Consider the following 12,502-nt stretch of genomic DNA (forward strand, 5'->3'; position numbering starts at 1 on the left):
TATTATTATTATTATTATTATGTGTGTTATGTAAAGTATGTCATGGGAAGGATTAAATCAAGACAGAAGTTTAATTAAACACATCGATTTGAATATAAAATGTGAGCAGAAGGCAGTGCTTTGGGAAAGCTTAGGAAGCTGGACGGTACATCGCATGAACCCAGCACAGAAAAAAAAGGAGAAAAGTTGGGAGATTCTTTGTCCGAAGGCAAAGAACACCCAAGAGTTAGATGCAGCTGGTGCATAATTGCTAACTCAATTTTTCAGAAAGAAGGGAATATGGCTGAATCTTCAATATTCATAAACCTGCGGAATATATATATATATATATATATATATATATATATATGAAAAGAACACTATGGTCGAAGACGGTGTGATCGGAAGACACCAAGTCAAGTGCAGCCATTGTTAAAGTTTGCTTGCTGGAGTTCGTAAGTACATGCGAGATTTCGTTTACAAAGAGGCGTGATAATTTTGGAAGTTGACCAGAAGTAACACGTTTTGAGCATATAGCGTCGCTTCCAACGGAAATTCGGCCAACCCGAGTCTAACCTCGAATTTTGCAGCTCCCTCACCTCACCGGAGCAAAACCGAGGAACTGAGCATTCCATGTAGAATCCTTCACCCCTGTAGATAATTTTACTTCCACAAGTAATTCTTTCAATATTGTAAAGATTTTCTTGGTATTTCGTTATTGTAGAATATAAGTTAGGTTAGTCGCTGTATAGTGTTATATTTGTATCATATAAGAAAAGGCTTATTTCAGTACAGGACGACAAGTCCTTCAGTACTCCATGAAGGGAATGCATGATAGTTGTAAGAGCGTAAACATCGCTGTCATAGCAGGCGACGTCCTGAGGAGAAAAACTGCACCGACGAATGAGAAAATGTGAAATTTCTGTGTTTTTAGGATATGACAGCATGTCATACTTTCAAGTAAGCTTAGTGTATATATGTGTTTATTTTAGTGTGGGTATGTTGACAAACATTTTATTTTGCCAAAAACAATGAAAATATGACAACTCCACTATAGCAACCCCTCACAGAGGTGAGCGGTCGCAGAGTAATCCCGCTAAACGGCAGCACAGTCGGATCTGCATGAGAGCAACGGGTTCTCTCAGCCGAAAAATAGACAATTTTTGTGAGAAAACATAGAATACATGTTTAATAAGAATGTCATAAGTGTAGTGCTACATGTCATTTGAAAGCTGGACATTTCAGCTATACAGCGGAAACATCAGTTTGTGATTATCTATCAACAATTTTGAAAAATTAAGATGAGAAACAGTGAAAGTGCAAATTAAGGTCAGAGGGGACAATGACCTCTCTAGGCAACCCTTTTCATTCCCGCTTTACCCCTGTCATAAGATTCGCAAAAGCTGGAAAGCGAGCCCAGCCTTTTGAGTAGAAGGTGGGTTTGATAAAAACAAGGAGGAAGGGGGAAGCAGGGCAATTGGTGTCTTGTCGTCGTAAGAGAGGTATCACTCTTCGTGATCTTGTATAGAGAATTGGGTTCTTGACGTGATAGCAAAAAGATCATTCTTCGCGCTCTTCACATACAGAGGAATTTGTGACTTTGTTATAGTAGCGGACAGTGCTAGTTACGAACATTGAAGTTTATCTTAGTAAGCACTTATATTAGCTATCTGCGCGAACATTTTGTAAATATATAAACTATAACCATATATATCCAATATTTATCCTACTTATTATATTTAGCTCAGAAATATATATATATATATATATCATCTTTCGTTATTAATCCTGCGCAGCGAAACTCGCAACTGTGTGCGTTAAGTACAGGACAGTGGTGTGCGAACATTGTGAAATATGAGCAGGATATAATAATTTGTTAATCTGAACTCTATAGTAGCAGCAGTGTCATTTTCCCTTTTCTATTAGGGTGATGAAGTTAGATAGTCCTTCAATAGCCATCTAACAGGCTGGATCGCGTTAGGTTAGGCAAAACAACCTGTGCCTAGAACGCATTCCACTGCATGCACAAGATTCAGGGAATTGCAAATTGTTCTCTGAATATTCCACCGAAGGCGAACCAGGAGGGTAGCAGAGTATCGTCATGTTTTAATGGGGAAGACAAACATGACCTCCGTGGGACCTACGTTGTGCTAATGGGAAGATAGCAGAGCCAACTCCAAGGATCAAGAGGAAGACCAAGAGACACCCAAGAGAGAAGAGGAGGACCACCGAAGATGTGTCGAATCGTGCACGAACATTTAACATAAAACAAAACAGACCTTAAAGTGAAAATAAACATTTCGACGAAACAAATCTAAAAATTTCAAAATTTAATAATTTTTTTTCATTGTAAAGTCACTGTCTATAGTGCTTTTGCGTGAGTGTTTTTACACCTCATTAAAAGTTTATCCAAATGAATTCTGTGTGCACATCATTCTCCACAGGAAGTCTTACAAAGTATGTGATCAGTGTGATATTATCATGTCTTTCTTTTCAGCTGTCCTGGAGTTGTCAATGTCCGGTAAAATACGGTGCCCCAACAACCAAGTGTTGTTGTGTGAGTGATAATTAGTATTGTCTCTAACCACCTGGGGAAACACGTAGACCTGTAAAGTAGAGTCTCTCTTTTGATTTGAAATGCTATTCTAAATTAACTTCATTTTGTTCAGTAAGATCACATCATCTTTATAAATTACATATTTTGCTCTACCGACATTTTAATTTAAAGCTCTACGACTTAGCCAGTTATTTGCATATTTTTCAGAACATTAGCATTTCAAGATTTACATATTTAAATTTATTCAAATTTTTATTTAATTTGCATAATAATTAATTCATTCTCCACTCTACGGCCCTTCCCCTTTACAGAGCTTTGCGTACTGGTCTTGGAAGCTCAAGACCTGTGGTTCAGACATCACGTTAAACCGTAGGTCCACGTTTCAGATACCCTCGCTGTAGAACAGGACGCTAACATTAATCAATTAACCAAATATCAATAGTTAAGAGCGTCACAGAACTCTCTAGGATGTTTCTAATTTTCTTCGAAAGCTTTTGAGTGAAGATATATTTTCAAAAAATTGTTGCACATGATATGTGTATTTCAAGGTAAGTCGCATTATTAGTCTGCAGTCAATAATCTAACTTGGCTGTCGCTCACTCCTGCTGGGGCTCATTTTTATCAATTGAATTCTTGCTCTCTGGTTTTCGTGCTCATTAATTTTAGTTTGGCTCACGCGCACTCGATTTTAAACTCACTTCTCTTAATTGGGCTCACATTGACTCCCGCTTAAACTTATTTTATTTAACAGCACTTAAAAACTCTTTCCCTCTTACTCGTGCTTTAAGCATTCGGTGCTTTATGCAGAGTCGTTATGAAGGGTGATTAGTGCTATACTAAAGAGTTCGACTAACATATGTTTCCTGCAGTAGTCAGACCTTTCGTATGACGCTAATCATAAATCAAAACGACTCTGCATAAGGCAGTCGTTGTTTAAAGAAAAAAAGAAAACAAAAATAGAGAGCAATATAATTAAATTTTCGGTTACCATGCTAAAAACAATGAATCACCTCAACTTGATGAGGTATAATGAGCCGAAGAGAAGAGAAAGGAAATAATGAAATTTTACAGAGAAGAAAAAGGCAGGAGGCTAGTTGTGTCTGTAATAAACAACACAAGGCAGGGGGAAGTATAGGCTATTAATAAACAAAAATAATAAATCCCATTTTGGCTCACTTCTCTCCATTTGGCTAGCACTACCTAATGCCAATTCAGCTTGTTCACTGCCACTCGGGTTCAGTTATCGCCATTGCTCCATACTCTCACGCAGGAGCGGATTAAGGGCGGAGCCAATGGAGCCCAGGCTCGGGGGCCCCCAGACTCAGGGGGCCAAAAATCACTCTCTTTAATACTAAGATATAGCAATCAACTTATTATATTATAGGCTTCAGATCCATGCTAATTTTTTCACGCTCGCTACGCTCGCAGTATAGCTAGGGTTAAGTCTTCTTCCACCAGCGTCTTCACGATACTTATTTTGTGAGGGAGTGAGCAATTTTGGGCCTCTATTACAAACCCAATTATTAGCTTGTGGTGACAATTCCTTTAAAATATCTGTCATTTCAATGTCGTTTAATGACATAACAGAATCCTTTGCAGAGCAAAAATGTAGGAAGAAAACTTTGCTAACAATGTAGCCTTGTACAGCTTTACCTATTTGTATATGATGTTTCTCCTTTTACTCTATTAGTGTTTTTACAGGGACTGTTGACCATTTGGCTTGTATTTTGTATCTGTGTAATACACTGCAGCATATGAGCGTTTACTATAAATAATGAATGTAATAAAACTAATTGTTATAAACTTGGAACACATAAAATTATTACAACATAGTTGTCGGTGTTTCGATAATCTTATGAGGCTGTGGAAGGCAGCAAAGAAAATATACACTATGTGATCAAAAGTATCCGGACACCTGGATGAAAATAGCTTATAGGTTCGTGGCGCCCTCCATCGGTACTGCTGGAATTTAATATGGCGTTGGCCCACCCTTAGCCTTGATGATAGTTTCCACTCTCGCAGGCATACTTTCAATCAGGTGCTGGAAGGTTTCTTGGGGAATGGCAGCCAATTCTTCACGGAGTACTGAACTGAGAAGAGGTATCGATGTAGGTCGCTGAGGTCTGACACGAAGTCGGCGTTCCAAAACATCCCAAAGGTGTTCTATAGGATCTAATTCAGGACTCTGTGCAGGCCAGTTCATTACAGAGATGTTATGGTTGTGTAACCACTCCGCTACAGGCCGTGCAGTATGAACAGGTACTCGATCGTGTTGAAATATGCAATCGCCATCCCCGAATTGCTCTTCAACAGTGGGAAGCAAGAAGGTGCTTAAAACATCAATGTAGGCCTGAGTTTTGAGAGTGCCACGCAAAAGAACAAGCGGTGCAAGCCCCCTCCAAGAAAAACACGATTACACCATAACACTATCACCTCCGAATTTTACTGTTGGCACTACACACGCTGACAGATGACGTTCACCGGGCATTCGCCATACCCAAACCCTGCCTTCGGATCGCCACATTATGTACCATGATTCGTCACTCCACACGTTTTTCCACTGTTCAATCGTCCAATGTTTACGCTCCTTACACCAAGCGAGGCGTCGTTTGGCATTTATCTGCGTGATGTGTGGCTTATGAGCAGCCGCTAGACCATGAAATCCAAGTTTTCTCACCTCACGCCTAACTGTCATAGTACTTGGAGTGGATCCTGATGCAATTTGGAATTCCTGTGTGATGGTCTGGATAGATTGCCTGTTACACTTTACGACCCTCTTCAACTGTCGGCGGTCTCTGTCAGTCAACAGACGAGGTCGGCCTGTACGCTTTTGTACTGTATGTGTCCCTTCACGTTTCCACTTCACTATCACATCAGACACAGTGGACCTAGGGATGTTTAGGAGTGTGGAAATCTCGCGTACAGACTTCTGACACAAGTGACACCCAATCACCTGACCACGTTTCGAAGTCCGTGAGTTCCGTGGAGCGCCCCATTCTGCTTTCTCACGATGTCTAATGACTACTAAGGTCGCTGGTAATGAGTACCTGGCAGTAGGTGGCAGCACAATGCACCTAATTTGAAAAACGTATGTTTTTGAGAGTGTCCGGATAGTTTTGATCACATAGTGTACGCCCTGGAATTATTCGTAACACAGGACCTCCTTGAAATGGTCGACTCCAGGGCCCCAAAAGCCTTAATCTGCCCCTGCTCTCACGTATTCTTTGGTCGCAACAATCACAAAAATCTTTGAAGATATTGTACAAAAACCAATGCCAAATAAGGTACGAAAAAACATTTACAAAATCTAGTTTATTCAATGAGAATTAGTAACCACTATTAATAGTAGTATTACAGAAATTGGATCCATTTTTAAGGAGTTACATTTACCAAAGCTTCTTTATATATTTACCCTGTCCGTCCAGTAGGAAAACAATCTAAGGAACTACTTGACCAGTCATCAAATTTGGGCCGAGTGTAGATAGTCAAAAGTTAGAACGAGTTTTTAGACATAATATACAAACCGGAAATGGTAGCAATTAACCATTTTCAGTTCTAAAATTCATCGCTATAGAGCAAAAGCAGTAATAAAAACAGTTTCCTGCAATCGTTTGAGCTGTCCGAAAACAGATCATATTCACATCCATAGATTTTCACTAAATGCAGAAGTATAAAATACACTACAACTTCCGGTTTCAACATTGATCCACGTACAGGAAGAACGATAGCTTAGCGGGAAGCAGAACTTTCCATTCATACGCAAGAGGGAAGAATTAACCACTTCCAGTTTTAAAGTTGATTCTTGTAATAAAAATGGTAACATATAGCGAGAAGCGACTTCCCACAATCCATTAAACGTTCAACAAATATCGTAAATTTTAATATTTAAGTCTCTGTTAAGAGCGGAAGTAGTAGGAATCCACAGCGACTTCCAGTTTCAATATTGATCTAAATAGAGCAAAAACCATAAGAGATAGAGAGAAGAGGTTTTTTGGAATAGATTTAGAGTCCTAAAATAGGCGATCTTTCTCTCTGAATTCTCTATTCAAACTGAAAGTGGTAAGAATCAACCACGTCCGGTTTTCACTTCGACCGTTATAGTATGAAATTTCTAATTGATAGTAAGAAGCGGTTTTCTGCTATCGATGAAGCGTCACAAGAATATCTTCCTCTCGACTCTAATGTCTCTATTAAAGCAGAATATGGAAGAATACAACATAGTTCTAGTTTTAACGGTGATCGTCCGTTTAACTACTCATCATCCACTGCTACCTGTTTATATGGGTTCCATGGGCGCCTGCAGGATATTTTCCAAGGGGGGCAAGACAAAAACACGCACACACACACAATTGCTAGAATGAAACCCAACAAAACAACACTTCATTGCTATCAGCACCACGTCAGCAAAAAAAAAAAAAAAAAAAAAAAAAAAAACAGCGAAATTATCTTTTCAACTCAACTGACGGACACCATCATTCAAAATACTTAGCATTGCATGCAGCATCAGGCAATGCAGAATATAATTATTACTGAAAAAATATGAAACATCACATGGGGAATAGAAGTAGATTAAAATCTTGGGGATGGGTTTGACTAAATATTGTTACTCTAATCATTTAGTTAATGTTGATTTTAAAAGTATACTATTGTCGTCACAAGAGCCTATAAATATTAACCTTTTTCGAAAATCCAGGGAGGGGCAATGGCCCCCTCTTGCCCCCATCTGTGGGCGCCAATGATGGGTTCATATGTGTATCTTATATGACAAATGTATTTTGCTAGATTGTTGCACATAATTTATTTGATTCAAAAATTTAACTTGTTTAATGACCTCTACGAAATGCAATTAGCAAATGCAACTATTACAAATAGTCAAAGATTTGATTTCATGCGCTACTGCTGGCAATCTCTTACAATCTTCCTTGTCAATCTTTTTTGAATAATTCGTCTCAATTCTACGTTTCGGAGGAAATTTTGATGCCTCATATGGGAATCTTACTGAAAGTCCCTTTTTCTTGGATTCTAGGTGAAACATCAAAACACGCTGAAACACGTGTTTAATTATTTTAAATGAAAAGCTCAAATACCACATTCCATGTTGCTAACTTTATTCGATTTCGAGATATAGATATATCATTATAACAATTGCAACTGCCTTTAAAAGGTTGTCGTTAAAGTCAGAAGGACGTCTCGCTCCCGGTTCGTCTTTTAAGGTCGTTTTTCTAGAACGAAATTTGGCAAACCAAGTTTTAACTGCCAGCTTGAATATTAGTTCTTTAAAGTATACACTGCATATTTTACATATTCGCCGTATCACTATTGCTTTGTTTACATTTCCAAAGCATCTCATGATGAATATGCACTTTCCACTCTCCATTTTGGAGTACGAACAACACTTTAATATATCTTGCACAGAGCCATAGCTAGGGGTGTGATCGGCAGAGGCGGACTGGGCCGCCCGGATACAGGGAAATTTCCGGGTGGGCCCTGCCGTCTGCAAAATCACTTAAGATATTGCTCGATTAGTTATAATTATTTCAAAACTCCGTTCTCGTTCACAGTAACCAGTGGTATAACTAATGGGCTCGTAGTTCTGGCAAAGGGAGGGCACTAGTGAAAGGGGGCCCCTGCCCAAGTCGCAGCCTTGTTTGTTGAAAAATCAATAAGGCAATAAAAAGTCTGAAAACTACATGTAAGTTATTAACTCGAAATTGTAATCTCGTCCATAATTTATGTATCCGATAACATATAAAGAGCAAGGTGCTGATTCTCCTACTGTAAGGAAACCGTGTTAGACATGGAGTTGTTCGACGCGAGTGGTGGCGATAAATAATGGTGCCCTGAGTACACCGGTGATAGAAAACGGGCCCGAAGCCCCAGAAACTGGGCCCAAAGAATGTTGATGCCATATTCTCCATGATTTTTGTTCAAAAAAATAATTTTCGTTATTATACTGCCTGAATGTTATTCAACCGAACATTACAAGACAATACTGATGCGGCATGTCAGTAAGGTACAGCGCAATATATTTGATATCGAAGAGAAGGGACCTGAAACCAAACATGTGGGGCCCGAATTCTTGGGTTTCAGACCACGGGACCGATTTCTAACATCACCTCTGTGCTCAGGGAACCCGGTTCTTTCCAACGCCACACCTTGCGTTTCCAACTCCATGTCTAAAACGGTTTCCCTACTGTAAGAGGATTTTTATGGAATATTCTCAATGTTCTTATCCAAGAGTAAAAAAGACATTACAAAGCTGTGGGAATTAACAGGGCATTAGATTGAGACAATTTCTTTTTATCGTATATATAAAGTATACGGGAAATAGTGGACTCCAATGGAAACGCACCACTCCTTTCTTGAAAATCTTTAGTTTTTAACTTATGATTTTTTATTTTATTATTATTTTTACTTATTTCTAAAACTCGGGTCTTCATTGCTGATGCAATCATAGTTTTTAAAAGTTCGAGTCGATAAAGAGGAAGGAGGATAGCAAGATGTTGTTTCTAATTCGGTATACCTAACAATAGTGCACGAGTATTGACAGGGGCCCATTTGTGAATATTGCGGGAGTGTTTTGGGATGCAAATCCAGGGTAGATTAAATGATAGATTTACAAACAACAAAAAATTAATCTTTGATGCTTCTTGTCTTGATCCTCGCCGATTTACTGATTTACTAAATGAGTGTTTCAGAATGTGCTTTGCAGGAGATAGCTGAAAATGTTTAGTTGAGCATGAAAATTTGAAATCTGAATTGTTGAATTTTGTTAAAATTAAAAAAGAACCCCCGGAAAAAACTGCCAGACTACTGTGATAAACAAATAATGAAGCCTATACTGACATACAACCAGACGTAGATGTTGCAGAATGCGACAGTCCTACTACGACACAGTGCCTCGGAAGGCGAAAGTGAAGCTGAGGAATGCATTGCCTCGTTTTCAGAAGGCCAGTCTTATAAGATGTGCAACGAAAATCATCTGTGTAAGCAGTTGTTACAAGTTGCTACTAAGGTATAGCATGCATGTTTCCGAACACTGCTTACTGTACACAGATATTTGATAACTCTCTCAGTTACTCAAGTATCGTGTGAGCAAGCATTCAGTTAAGTTAATTAAAACTCGTACGCGTTCGTCTTTGTCAAATCATATTCTGGAATCATTTATGCGTATGGCCATTGAAAGGGAAGTTCTGCAAAAAAAAAAATCTCTAATGATGAAATTATCGATGAGATTGGGAAATTTTCTTTTGTCTTTAGAAAAATGTTGCTGTAAAAGTTGGTTTGATAAATTAACTTCCTTACTCACGTATTTTATAAGAATTGCAAGACGCATCAAAGATGACTGACAAATGCGTTATCACCTCTATGTTGTCAATAAGTGTGCGAAATTTTACATCAAAAGTTCGTGCTGTTCGTTCCGTTTTTCTTTCTTGATTTTGAAAGGGTGATTCCTAACTACCGTTAGTAGAAAAATTTTTTTTGGCTGTAATGCTAAATGTTCCAATTGAATTAGTGTTTAAGAAGTCAACAAGAAATTATCAAACTCAGCTTGCTTTGTCAAAAATGTTTTAAAACCGTTTCTCTAAGTTTCTGTGTTTTCAAAATGTTACTTTCTTGTTTCTCGCCTCCATAATTGGATGGTTACTCAATGTTCTTCATTATCTATATATCATGTAAACAAATCTACAAAGATAGACCATTATTTTACGCGATAAAATTATATTTATTATACTTTATTCACTCATTTGCATGTACCATTCATGAAAATTAAATTCCTCATAATGTTAAAGATGCACAGAGAAAAAAATTGTAGGTGACGTACTTAAAAAGATAGGTTACATGCGTAATTCCTGTAGTTTTTGGACTTAACGTACAGCAGACGTATAACTGAAAACGCATGTTTTATAATACTTTCTGTATAAGTGTTCCATCTATACGTACTTTCCGTATGAAACAATGTAGGCGGTCAGGATCTTACATACAAATGGACTTATATAACATATAGCTGACGAAGGTAACATAAGTATATGCATGTGATATACGGAAAATTGTTAGATGTCAGACATCCTGCAACGGCATGATGTAACATCTAAAGGCAGTACCTATGTAGCATACGGATAACGTATGCTCGGTACTGATTTCTATAGTAAGCAAGAGGATACCGTATATTTGTATATACAATATACCGCTGTCCGGAGAAAGGATTTTTCTCTGTGTGGAATCGTACCATATTCAGATTTCTTTCAGTATAAACAGTCGCTGCTTTGAAGGGACGTGTATGATTCATTGCAAAGATTTTCAGACTGTAGAAAATAAAGAAAGCGAAATAATACTTGGCTATAGATACGCATACACTGGGGCGGGGGTTTAGCCATCCAAGTCTTCAGCTAAGGGTTCATTCCTAAAAGGGCAGTCCTGATCCCGACCAACTCGGTATTCATCAAGAACCTTAAGCATCATTCTCCGGGTGGGCCCTTGTACTCCCAGTCCGCCTCTGGTGAGCTGGGCGGCAAGAAGAAATAAAAGGTGTCGGAAAAGAGTAAACGAAACTGAGCCCCGTAAAAGAATTGGCGCCCTTTTAAATCAATATTGTCGACTTGCAAAGAAATACATTTGTTAAAGATTTTCTTGCTCGCCCCGCTCGGAACCCAATATTTTCAATAAGAATCACAATAAGTTTTTACTTACTACTTGAAGAAAGTTATTATATACGATTTGTTAATGACGATGTGATATACAAGGTGTCGAATAATGATTTGTAGTGTACGCAGGAGCGTTTTCAAAATCGGAAATGGGCAGTTTCAAATACGTATTCAGCATCGTGATGATGATGTGTTTGCTTAGTTAACACACACCTGTCACACTTTTCTACCCAATCGGATTAATGACGATGGTGAGAATGAAAGTATGAAAATGAGAGGAATGAAGAGACACACGCAAGCTGCTGTTTGCGCGGGAATATTAAAACTGAAGTTAAATAAGGGGGATAATAACATTTTCGAAATCGTAGAGTAGAGGCTAAAAGAGTCAGAACTTAACCCAATGAATTTAATCCTTTTCAAAGACTAATCACTACCAATGATTTTTTATATTCGATAAACATATGAAATACTTCTAATTTGAAGGGATTTATTGAGATCATTTCTCCATCAACTAGTTGTATCGCCAGGATAAGTTTTCTGTGCATACGTGTCAGCTGTGCTCTGTTTAATCTATCTGCATACATACAAAACATAAACCTTTTGAATTTCCGTTATATTTCATTTTTTTTTTTTTTAGCGTAAACGAACTAGCTAGCTCTATGGCCTATGGAGCCCGGAGGTTCAGTGCCGCGTTCATAAAACTTCTCCAATGACTTCTGTCCTTACCCAACTGAATCCAGTTTCTCCTTTGTATTTCTATTTCTACGAGATCTATCTTAATATTATCTTCCCATCTGCGTCTAGGTCTTCCTAATGGACATTTTCCGATTGTATTTCGAGTCAAAACTTTGAAAGAGTTCCTGCTTTCTTTCATTCTCGCTGCATGACCTGCAAACCTGAGCCTCCTAGATTTGATGACTAACAATGTTTTGTAAAGGCTGTAAATTATGCAGTTCCTCGTTATGAAGTTTCCTCAATTACCGATTGCCGTTCCTGTTGGGTCCGAATATTCGTCTCAGGATTTTATTCTGAAATACTTTCAGTTTGTGTCCTTCCGTTAAAGTAAGCGACTATGTTTTGGCACAATGCAGAACGACAGGCATGATTATTGTTCTATATATTTTGAGCTTCAAACTGTTCGACAGAATTCGCGACGACAAAAGATTTTGAACTGAATAATAACACGAATTCTCTGCTTTCAGTCGACATTTAATTTCTTCTTGGATATGCTTTTGTTCTGTTAATATTGATCCAAGGTACTTGAAAGTATCCACTTTATCAAAGGTGTTGTTTGATACTTTGACGCATCCATGATTTGCAG

The sequence above is a fragment of the Thermobia domestica genome, chromosome 17, assembly GCF_964235325.1.
Source record: "Thermobia domestica chromosome 17, izTheDome1.hap1.1, whole genome shotgun sequence".
In the NCBI taxonomy this organism is placed as follows: Eukaryota; Metazoa; Arthropoda; class Insecta; order Zygentoma; family Lepismatidae; genus Thermobia; species Thermobia domestica.